This window comes from Lipotes vexillifer, unplaced genomic scaffold (assembly GCF_000442215.2).
Source record: "Lipotes vexillifer unplaced genomic scaffold, Lipotes_vexillifer_v1.1 scaffold184, whole genome shotgun sequence".
Taxonomy (NCBI): Eukaryota; Metazoa; Chordata; class Mammalia; order Artiodactyla; family Lipotidae; genus Lipotes; species Lipotes vexillifer.
In genome coordinates, this window is record NW_006783561.1 from 485,201 (window position 1) to 497,831 (window position 12,631).

The 12,631-nt window shown below is 43.9% G+C and overlaps 1 protein-coding gene across 5 annotated transcripts in view; it reads right to left on the reverse strand.

The window, feature by feature from the left end:
• The window catches only part of BLNK (B cell linker), an 80,167-nt gene that overhangs the window by 67,014 nt on the left and 522 nt on the right, over positions 1-12,631 (reverse strand). The gene's annotated exons all lie outside the window — the stretch shown is intronic.

Below are 12,631 nucleotides of genomic sequence, written 5' to 3' on the forward strand. Positions count from 1 at the left end.
TCTTTCCCTCACACCCTGCTCCTTCCCTTTCCACACATGGTCCGAGTCTCCTTCTAGAGGAGCAGCTTTTCCATGGCAGGGATGTGCCTTCCAACTTCTCATACCATAGCCCAGAGCCATGGTTACAGTCCAAGTCCAGTGAGCCAGGCTAGTGGTCAGTTGGATAATCAATGGTGACAACAGTGAACGCCAGCACTCACTGAGCATGTGTTATGTGCCAGGCACTTGGCGTGCTTATCCCATTTAACCCTCACAACCGTGTGAGGTAGGTCTTATTATTATCTCCATTTTAAAAAGTATGATCAAAAAATAACCACATAACAATAAATTTATGATCATAACCAATTTTAAGTGTACAGTCAGCAGTATATTCACATACACATTGTATATTCACATTGTTGTGATTATCCTAATTTTTATAGTGAGAAAATAATTGCCCAGAGAAGTAATTTGCCCCAGGTCCTACATGTAATAAACAACAGAGCTGGAATTCAAAATCGGGCCATCTGACTCCAGAACCCATGCTCTCAACCACCCCTGGATGACATGTGCTGACTTGTCTCAGCTTGGGCCCCTCACCAGGGTGGATGACCAGCTTCACCACGTGCCTCGTTGGACACCTTCCTCTCTGTCCCTGGAGAAGTCATCCAATCCCTCTACCAGCCAAGTGGTTTTTACCGGGGACACATGTGTCCCCCACTGCCCTGCCACTAGTCCCCAAGGTCAGACTTGTTGCTAGGTGGTTGCATGGTCTCTTAGGGGCCTGTTTCAGTCTTTAGGGAGGGGCAGAGAAAAAAAGAGGAAGGGACAGATGGCAGGAAAAGGCGGAAAGAGAGGGCAGTGCACACAGGCGGCAGGAAGGAATGTGGCAGGGGCTCTCTGGGTCCGGAACAGTCTCACAAGCAGAGTGGCTGAGCTCAGCTGCAAGGAGACCTGGGTAACTATCCCCGTGTGCCCTTCTTATCACCCTAGTCAGAAAGGCCACCTAAGAGTCCTGAAGCAGGGGCATGTGTGCACCTTGCACGTGAGCATCTCGCGGCCTGGGTTGTCTTACTAACCACCTATTAACCAGAGAAATTAATTTTCAAGTTTCTGCAGACGCTCCACCATTTCCTTCTTTTTTTCCCACTGAGATCTGCAAATATTTTGTGGTAGTCTTTGGCATATCTAGACTGCTGATCTCAGTTATAAGCAGACCGAAATTGGGCTGACTTCGCATAACCAGGACCAAAGATGATCCTACTAATACCCTAATTCCTTTCCAAAAAACTCCTGGCACACTCTACCCTATCAGAGGCAATGAGACTTGGGCCACACCACCCTGACACTGATGAGATATCAGGAAACTAGGTTATACTAGCTGTAAAAAGTTCTTAGAATATTTGCCCCTTGATGTGACAGCAGAAATTGTCAGGCTCTCCCCCGCCCTGATTTCAGGGGTCTGTAGGGATGCAGCACTTTCCTTCCTCTTGCTGGTGCTTTTGCTGTCACTCACCCACACAGGAGGGAGGGGCTGGGATAGAGGGAAGCTTCTTCCTAAAACATGTTGTGAAAAGCAAAAACGTTCAGGGAGGCTCATGGGTTTGGAAGAGCCCCCAGAGGTCCTGTTATTTAATCCTGTACTGGGCTCTGATTCTTTTTTTTAACCTATTTTTTTAAAATAAATTTCTTTATTTTTGGCTGCTTTGGGTCTTCGTTGCCGCACGCGGGCTTTCTCTAGTTGCGGAGAGCGGGGCCTACTCTTCGCTGCGGTGTGTGGGTTTCTCATTGCGGTGGCTTCTTTTGTTGCGGAGCACAGGCTCTAGGCAAGCGGGCTTCAGTAGTTGTGGTGCGCAGGCTCAGTAGTTGTCGCTCATGGGTTCTAGAGCGCAGGCTCAGTAGTTGTGGTGCACGGGCTTAGTTGCTCCGCGGCATGTGGGATCTTCCCGGACCAGGGCTCGAGCTCATGTCCCCTGCACTGGCAGGTGGATTCTTATCCACTGCGCCACCAAGGAAGTCCCTGGGCTCTGATTTGCTTCTTGTTCTAACTAGGTGCTGGTAGCAGGAATTTTGTGATGTTTACACTTTTTCCTCTAACAGCATGAAAATTATTGTGTGAAACTGATGATTCTCAAATTTGTAAGACTCAAGGATAAATAACTCTAATCATTTTCATAAAATTCTGAAAATATAATCCTATGTAATTCTAGAGAAGGAATATGTTTTAAGAATTTGAGCGTGTTCTTTAAAAAATTAGCCTTAATGTGGAAAAAAAATGAGCCTTGGCTGTGTCTACATGGTACACCCACTTGTCTGGGCATTCATTTCTATAGCTAAAAGCAAAGATATTTTCAGGGAGTAAAGAGAGATTTTGTAGAATGGTATTGCCAATACATTGAAAAAATTTGACTCAAGCTCATTTCTTTGGGATCTTAGTGTAAAAAAGATATTGGGGAATATCACATGTAGGGATTGAAGTGGAAGGAAGCATTGACATTCTTAAATGTTTACCATCCAGAAATATTTATTGATAATACATTTTTTATTTTTTGGGGCGCACCGCGCGGCTCGCAAGTTCTCCGACCAGGGATCTAACCCTGGCGCACAGTAGAGAAAGCCCTGAGTCCTAAACACTGGACCACCAGGGAATTCCCCAGTTAATACATTTTTTTTTAAAAAAAAGCTTTGATGCAGTATCTAATTGGTCAAACAAAAATATGATCATGGATCCTCATAATATTTTATGGTAAGTATGGAAAATAATTTCATTATCAAAAATTCATCATTCCACCATTTCAAAGTGTTCGACTCAGTGGCATTTAGTAAATTCACAGTGCTGTGCAATCACCACCACTAACTAGTTGCAGAACAGTTCATCACCCCAAGTGGTCATTAGCAATTTTAAAGCAGATTTTTTTTCCCAATTTACTTTTGAGGCACATGAATAACTTTTGTTTTAGTCATGTTAAGAGTTGTTTTCAGCAATCATCAGGTGAATTTGACCAGTCATCTGGGATTGGTTGGGCAACTGTGATAATCTGTAAATGTGGTGATGACATGAAATCAAAAGGTTTTCAGTTGTAAAAAGCAGACTTTGACCCTGAACAGGCTGTAAAGACAATTCAAAAGGCAAAATCGTTACATATATGTAGAGGGTCCAGTTTTCCAGGGATGTGGTATTACATTCGCCATTTTCCTTTTTGAAAGTATATTTCTCATGTTTGTATTTGATTCTACTGTAGTTATTTGCACTAAAATGACTGTTTCCTTCCTGTCCAGGATTAGGTATGGTCATTAATATGCCAAACATGCTTCAAATGTACCCTTTACTCTACAGTGTTTTGCACTTTGAACCAAGTAAAGTTGTAAAGTAAACAGCAACAACACAGTCAATGGGGGAGGGCATTTCTTTCTACCTTTGCGCTCAACTCTCTAATCCTCTGGTCCAAGCAACCTCAGTCACAGCCTCCCCGCTGGGAACTCCCTTTACTTAGGTGTGGTCTCCCTCCTCTGACCTTTCCCTCCTTCTTATCACCACTTTCCTGAACAATGTCCCCTTCTTTCAACTAACAACCAGAGGTTGAGCCACCTCTGTGCGGGAGACAGAAGAGCACAGTTCTCTGTCCCCACGGTCTGAGCTGTTAGATTCCCACTTGGGTGTTAGTGACAGCTAAGGGCTTAATGCCTTAACCTATTACACATAGTGATGTTTAAGTTTGAACCAGGACTCTGAGACACGCCTTATCCCAGGAGGATGTCTCTCTAATGACACAACTGGGGCAACAGGAGAGCCCAGGCCAGGAGGGATTTGTGGGGAGGGGACATTGACTGAACTTTTACTCTCTCTTTAATATGTTTACTGTTACAACACCCCTATTATATTATATATTATTATTCCCATTTCCCAGGTGAAAAGCTGAGGCTAAAAAGGATTAAGTAACCTTCTCAAAGACCAAGAGCAAGGGAGTAGAGAGCAAGTATTCAAACCTAGGTCTGCCTGATTCCAAAGTTCAGCAAAACACACCTTTCTGGGGCATTTCTTAAATTATACAACATGGTCCTTTATGCTTAGTCTACACATAAGACCAACTCTGCTCTTTTTAATTATAACTCACTCTCAGATTCCATGAACAATTGTGGGAGCATTCTTTGAAAAATATATAGTCTCAGTAGGGTACCAAACATGACTGAGTCAGTGTGAAATTCAAGTTTGGACCTGGAAACATGTAATAGCATGAAATACTGACAGTAATATTCTGTAGGGCCTCACCGGGGTTTCTGACTAGTAAATTAGCTGCTTTTTAGTTAAAGAAAAAAATAAGTCTAGGAAAAATATAGAACACAGACTAAGCCAGAATGTTTTACTGGCCAGTAAATAACACAGGAAAAAAAAAAAAAAAAAAAAGGAGCGTGGCCTGCTGTTCCTCCCTCCTCCTAGGCAAACATGGAGGTGTAGTTCTAGACTAGGCCCTTCTGGTGTGAGCTTGGATAAGTGACTTCACCTCTCTGGGCCTCTTACCTGAGGGACTAGAGAGACGTCCGCTCCATCTTACTTGCCCAGTAAACCTTTCTAAAAAAAAAAAAAAAAAGGAAGGCGTGGCCTGCTGTTCCTCCCTCCTCCTAGGCAAACATGGAGGTGTAGTTCTAGACTAGGCCCTTCTGGTGTGAGCTTGGATAAGTGACTTCACCTCTCTGGGCCTCTTACCTGAGGGACTAGAGAGACGTCCGCTCCATCTTACTTGCCCAGTAAACCTTTCTGATTTGGGGGCTGGGGAGGGGAAAGGAGGAGCTTTCTCCACTGACGTTTGTGTCCTGACACATTGCAGGGGGAGCTGGCTCAGCTGAGGGGGTTCACGGAACTCGTGGTCAGCACTGGCTACCTAATTTCTGGGGCCCAGTGTAAAATGAAAATGCAGGGGCTACTAGTTCAAAATGTTTGAGACTCTTAAGACTGCAACAGCAGACATTAAACCAAGCATGAGGCCCTGTGAGACTGCACAGCACAGGCCCAGGAAACTCAGAGGCCTCTGTTGTGTATCCCCTACACCGTGGGGAGGGTTGAAATCTGGAGGAGATCTGGGGCCCCCAGCTAGCCTGAGGGAGGCAGAGACGCCCCTGGGATAACGAGCTCCTTTTTCGGGAAAGTGGCCAACAGGGAAGCACCGCTCATCAAGGACATGCAATACATCCCTTAAGCTGGCTTCCGTGCCTTGCTGTGGAAATGAGCATTGAAACAAGCCATGCTGGACTGAGGGACTGCGGCCTGTTTGGGGGCCTAGACCATGATGCTGTAAGAGGGTTGTGAAAACACCTAAGTGGAAAATCAGCCTGCAGATATAGCTGCTGATGGATGACCTTTCGGAAGGGAGGTGAGACAGGACAGGTAGGAGAAGGCGGGTCAAACAAGGAGGAGCTGGAGGGAGCTGTTGGGAGCAGACAGTCCTCAGCTGTGGAGCGAGGTACAGGCGTGGGAAGGAAGACAAGCTTGCCCACTGAGGGACGCAGAGCTGTTAGAATGGGAGCACGTGAGCCAGCAAGAGGCTCAGCCCGCAGCAGGAGGTGTGCTTCTCTGAGGGAGGGTTTCCACCGCAGACCAGGGGACCTGTGCTCCAACATCAGAGCCCGGCACAAAAGCTGCTTGGCTACAGCGTGCTGGGGAAGCTTGAGGTCAGTGGGACCTAGCGGACAGTTAGCTGGAGCACGCTTCAGGGTTCACGGCTCCCTTGATCTGGAGGCAGGACTTGGATGGGGGCTGGAATTCCACCCAATCTGCAGCGGGGGGCCCATTTCTGGAGCAACAGGTGTGCCATCCTCTTAACCTCTAATTGTGTGCTTGGTCTCTGGAGGCTTAGGAAGCTGAGCAGGTACGTGGAATGAGGAAACTAAAGCTGTTTCTGAGAGCTTAGACATCAACACCTAAGGGAGCAAATAGAGAGATGCAGGGTCACCTTAAAGAAGCAGAATGGTCCCAGGTCAGTGAGATTTAAGGGGACCTGATGGATCCAAATCACAAAGCAAGAGACACAATGTGTCTGATGGGGAGGAAGCGGCAGCCCCTGTGACCACTAACCTACAGAATCGGAGTCTGACTGACTTTTTATCCTAACTCTAGTGGTGTCCACTCAAGTTGCCCAGTCTACTTAGAGAGGTAGAAACATACTATTCTAAGGCGACCTGATGTCCGGAAATCTTTTCCTGCTCTCATTTCTCTACCCAGGAGAGAAGAACTTATGCTTCAGTGGTGCATGGAGGTTCTGGAATCTAGTTTTGTTTGACACTAAAAATTCTTTTTTCAAAAACAACTCATTGAAATATAGGCTCAAGCACTTCTGAACTTTCCCCTTGGCAACCCCTGACCCAAGTCATCCCAGACAAAGGAAAATCAGTCCAGCAAGCAGAGGTCACATCAATTGCAAAGATATGTATTATAAATACATACTGTCACTATAAGCACATACAAGTGAATCTGTGCTTCTTGTTCTACACAGAATTCATTCCACTTGGTCTGAATCAGAGTTTCCCAAATGCAGCACTATTGACATTTTGGGCCAGATAATACTTTGCTGTAAGGATTGCTCTACACAGTTCAGGGTGTTTAGCAGCACCCCGGCATCTACCTACAAGGTGCGAGCAGCACCCCCTCCCCAAGTGGGATAGTCAAATGTCCTCTGGAGGGCAAAATTGTCCCTGGTGGAGAACCACTGATCTAAATGATGCAGCTATGTCTTGGGGGAGGGCAGAAGGAGATAACTTCTATGGGGTTTATTAAAAAGCCAAAGAAAGCCATCCAGTGTTTCAATATCTCTATAACAAGCTATTATTTAATTTCTTTTTTTTTTTTCTTATTCATGTTTTCTTTAACAAGCCTAGATTCCTTCACGTCATTGCATGAGGGCAATAGTAAGATCCTTTGAAAATGCACCAAACAAGTAAATTCTCCACAGAACAGATGAGGTTAATCATCTGTGGGGGAAAACCAAGAGACTGTAAATGTGTGCCTAAAGCATTTGGTACCAGCCCAATCTCCTCCCATGCAGTGATGTAGGAGGCAGGGCTAGAATGTAACTGTGGTTCAGTTCTTGGAAACCGAATTAATTGTATCATAGCCACTTTGGGGACAGGTTGCACGAAGAGGGAGGAATTGTTCAGCCACAGCACATATTGTTCAGGTGATTATTGGATCCAGAAGAGAGGGTGCCTTGAATATGTGGACTCTGGTTTAGCATTTTCCTGGCAGACCCATGCCAAGAGTGGATGAGAAAGAGTGCCTTGAGTTTTCCTAGGTGAGGATCCTGAAATCCACAAACACTAAGCAAATTTCTAAAGTGGCTCCCATGTAGCTTGCCCATGAGAAGACAGAGACCTTGTCTGAGAATTGCATCCATTGGTACAACACAATATAGCCCAGTTGTGCAGGTTCTCAGCTGACATAAGGCAGGTAGGCAGTGTGAGAAGAATAGGAAACCAGATTTCCTGGGAAGTCTATCTTATCTCTACCATTAGATGCTGTGCCTCCTCTTGCCCTCCCACCTCAGCACTGGCCTCTGATCTAAACTTATAAAAGAATGAGAAGAGAGATGCCCGAGACACACTTGTACTCAGGATGTGCTCTATCCACCCACCGTGAGCCCCTGGGCAGCTTCCTGCTCTGCTTGCCCTCCAGTTAAAGGGGGTTGGATCTTCTACTGTGAGTAGGAAGAGAGAGAACAAATGGTCACTCATGAAGGGTGGGTTAAAGTACTGATTGTTGTGTTTACTTTTTTTTTTTTTTTTTTTTTTGTTTTGCGATACGCGGGCCTCTCACTGCTGTGGCCTCTCCCACCGTGGGGCACAGGCTCCGGACGCGCAGGCCCAGCGGCCATGGCTCACGCGGCACGTGGGATCCTCCCAGACCGGGGCACGAACCCGCGTCCCCCGTATCGGCAGGCGGACTCCCAACCACTGCGCCACCGGGGAAGCCCTGTGTTTACTTTTTATTTACTTGTTACTGACCATGTGACAAATATTCTGGGCACTTTAGCCCATGTCTTCACAACAAGCCTGTGAGGAAGGCATCTCTAGTTTTATTTGACAGTTGAGGAAACTGAGGCTTAGAGAAGTTGAGTGATTTCATCAGAACCCATAGCTCGTAATTGGCAATCGGAATCCTGACCTTTTGGGTACCAATTGCTTTGTCCTTCTAAATACATCATAGCTACCTTCTAGATGATGCATCTGGATGCTGTCTAGATGAATCCTCTGTTCCCAGTGTTCTGAGTTGGGCAGTTTTCAAAAACTTTGTAAGAAAAGAGTTTGAAAATATTTTGAAAACTATCTCAAACAAGTTGATAATTCCATCAGGAAATATTTCCTGAGGGTCATGGGATGAAATGGTAGCCTTAGAGGATGTAACATTTCAAGCATGGTCTTCATGGCTAAAGGATCACACACCATCAGAGCTGACAGGGACTTTGAGAATTGTCAGATCCAAACTCCTCATTTTGTAGCTGGGGGACACAGGATGATGAGGACCTAACCAGGATGGTGTGGTAGAAAAGGAAAGAAAAGGGCATATATGGAAGCATCATGAAAGAAAGACCAGAGGTTGTGTTAGGTGAGTGGAGGTACAGAGGAAAGGATGCATCAGACTTAGAGTTGATGATGACACCATTGACAGAAACAGGGAGGACCAGAGAGGGATCTAGTGGCAGAAAGGTGAAAAGAAGATAAATTTGTTTCTGAAGAATTGAACATGAAAAGTCTAGTAACTGGAAATGCCAATTGAGGATTCCAAGACCTGAGAAGAAAAACCATGTCCCAGCATCTGTCAAATAGGATCTCCAAGTGAGAGCCCTAGCCGTGAGACCCAGACACCCATAGCAGGGCTCTGTCATGCTCAACAGTTTATTAGCCACTTAGATTAGGGCAGAGAAGGGATGTTTGTCACGTCACAGCCCATGCAAAGCTAAATGCCACAGATGTCAGAAGCAACAGGTAAAATAGACAAAATAGCTAAAAAGAAGAACTGAAACTGACGTGAAATTTATCAAGGATCAATGTAAAGTACTATGTTTCTTTCAGAAAATCAATTGCAAACCATAGAATTAATAAGAATAACAATAAGATATTAAGTAACCACCATTTTTCAATCCAATAATTACTATGTACCAGGATCACTCTAATCCTTACAACAGCCCTGTGGGATTGGTGCTGTTATTATCTCTATCTTTTCAGCTGAAGTAGCCGGGACCAGGGAATTTAAGTTAACTTTCCTAAACTCACACATATGTTAGTTTACTGAAAAATACCATACTCTTCAACCAATAATATAAGGATTAGGGAGACTTGGCTTGACCACACCTGCGTCAAAGACTTTTTCCATTTGTAAAAATAAGTGAGTATGTGTTTGTGGGAGCTACAAAGAAAAATACACACGCACAGACGATGAGTCATCTGGAAGGTTATTAAAAATATAAAAACGTAAACTTTCCTTTACAAACTAGTTTCACTAAATTGAAAGGAATATAGTCATTGTGATTCAGGACCGTAAATGTTGAAACATTTACCTAGGAGTATAATATTTTTATGAATAGGAATACTTACTGCGGAAGGATTGAGACCTCAGGTTTGAGCTGCATTTCTGACTATACCATTACCTTATAAAATCGAGGGAAAATCATGGCTAAGAATCAACTAAAAGATCCTGAGAGTTTTTGGATTCCCATTAACAGAGAAACCGACTTCACGTAGTGCCCCGAGGGGAGAAAAAAAGCAAGAATCTGTGCTCACACATTTCTGTGGTCACGTTCAACTTAACCACTTTGCCTTTCTCAATTCCTCTGCAGTAGAAACTCTCAGGCTGACTACTCATCCCCAGCTGTCCATCTGGGAAGGTCCATCTGGAACCTTCTCTCTCTCCTTCATTTTGAGAATCTTTTTTTTTTTTTTCCTTTTTCCAATCATGCCTGCTCTCTTTTCCTTAGCTGACTCTACCTTCCCTCCCTCCTGGTCACTCCTTCTGCCTCTAGTCTTTTTCCAGCCCTGGGAATATATCCCCTAGATCAGGGTCATCCCTTTTACTCCCCCTTGATGGACACTCACTATCTCTCTCTTTTTTCTGGCTAAGAATTTAAGCAAATTATCATATAAACTTTGATAAACCTAAGAGTATGAACACAGCTCTTCACTTATACTGTCATCTGATGCCAAATAATTGCACAGTCGGCAACATTCTGAATTGGTGATAACCTGTCAGGACAGAGGACACAAACCACAGGGATCAGGTATTTATTGACCTATTCCTCGCCATCCCATCTAATTATAGAAAAGATTTTAAATGGTGCTTCAAGTTCATTGTGTTTACAATTTCATTTCTTTGAAAAGTTCCACATCGACAGTGCACATTTTATCAAAACAGGCCAATTCTGTAAAAACAACTCAGTAACCAAGTAGAAAAAAAAAGTTACTTTTACCTGAGCAGATGAATGTAGTATATGATTATCCACAATACTGTTTTGGTTTTCTACCCTCTAATGTAGTGTTGTATGTTGTCTATCGACTGCTCTGTGACAAAGCTGGACTTTGTCCCCGAGGGAAGGATCATAAAGTGATTTAGGTTCTATTGCCTCTCTTTATTTAAATTCCCATCTGGATATCCTGAAAGAGGTTCTAAGACTTAGTATAGGCCTAGGTTATGGAATATCTCTGAAAAGGACCTTCTAAACCCTCTTGCTCATTTGGGAGAAACCTTAATATCCATGCCTTGTTAGTTTCTTTGGCACGTCTTTCCTTCGCTCTCCCTTTTCACTGCTCTGCCCCAAGTCCAGACCTGCAGCACTAGAGGCTTGGGTTACTTAACCGCCCCTCTTACTGAGCACCTCTGCCTCCAGGTTCCGCCCCCTCCGGTCCATCCTGCCAACCTCCCTTAAGCCCGCTGGCATGACATCTGTAACTGTATAAACCGTCTCCAGCCCTCCGTGGTTAGAGCCCTCTCTGCCCTTTGTGATCTGGCCCCACCCTACGCGTCCAACCTTTGAGGACCTTCTGGTCCCACAGGACTATTCTACAGCCTCTGTTGGGCAGAAGACTCTCCTCATCATCCTAAAAATAGACCTAGTCAAGTCCAGCTCCCAGCATCAGCTTCTGTCCTTCCCCTCTCCCAACACATCAGGCTTTCCCTCCAATTCTCCAACTTCTTTTATCTTACCTGCCTAGCTCAAAGCCTAGCTCTTTATTTATTTATTTTTATTTTTTTATTGAGGTAACATTGGTCTATAACATTATGTACATTTCACTTTTACAACATTATATTTCTACTTCTGTATGTACCATAGTGTGCTCACCACCAAAAATCTAGTTTCCATCCAACACCATACACTTGGCCTCCTTTACCCACTTCACCCTCCGCCCCCTGCCTCTTCACTTCTGGTAACCACGACTCCATTCTCAACATCTACACGTTCATTTTTATTTAATTTTGTTTGTTCATTTACTTTGACAAAGCTTAGCACTTGAAGTGTCTTCTCTGTTAAAACCTCTCCAGCTACTCCAATTCACTTCTTATACTCATTGGGTCACTTACTACTTGCACTGTCTTACCTAACCCCCTCCCATGACGGTGTAGCAACGTGAGACCAAGGGCAAGACTGAGGAAGACTTTTGTCTCCTTATCAACACACCCTTGAAAGGGCTGACTGTGGCCATGCTGCCTCTTGATTCCAGACCAGCAGTTTGTTTCAAACTATCATTTACCAAGTGCCTACCAGGTATATGACCCATATTCTAACTGTGAAGGGCTGTCGCTCTGCCATTCCCAGACTAATTTCTCTTAAATTCTCTCTCAAAAGCTCTGATTCTCCAGCTCCTTATCATTTGTGATAACTTCCTTGCTACACGTGTCACATCACCCTGTGAAAAACTAAAGTTCAAGTGGTAGCTGAAATATAAAACACTCATTGAACACTTAAAAGTTCCAGTCTCAAAAAACCATGATGTTGTCACAATGAGACAAAAAGAAAATCTTCAAAATAAAAATTTGGGAAGTCTTTTCTTCTATAAGTCGGAAGAGTTTCTTGATTCTTTCCCCTTGGGCCACTTCTGGTTTATTTATTCTTTCTAAGTGGCTTTTTATAGATAATTGTTACACTGACATGAAGACACTGGAAAAACAGATCTAATCTCCCCCAAACACTTGTGACATACAGCCACAAAATAAATGAGATAGTAAAACTACAACAAATACAAATTATTACAACAATCTTTAACATTAAATAGTAATCCACAATGAAATATTTGAGTACCCAGATTAGACAAAACTCTTTTTAGAAAAGCTTGCTGTGTTCAGACTCTCCAAGCTGACCATTGGTAGAATCTAAGCCCTTGGCTTTTCTTTTTTCTTTTCTCTTCAAAGCTTTACACTTCAATCCATCACTGGCAAAGCCAGCTAGAATAAGCTCACTTGTTCCTACACAAGTCCCCTTCCCTATAGCAATTGACACCCCACTGCCTTACAGCTAGCAAAGTATTCCAGGATTTCAGTGTTTCTGAGATGCAGTAAGATCACTGAAAAAAAAAAAAAAAAAAAAAAAAAAAAGGAAAAAATTGAGCCACTATGTGATCCTGCCAAAACACTAATGGGCCCAAAACCCGAGAACACCAAAATTCAAAAAAACCC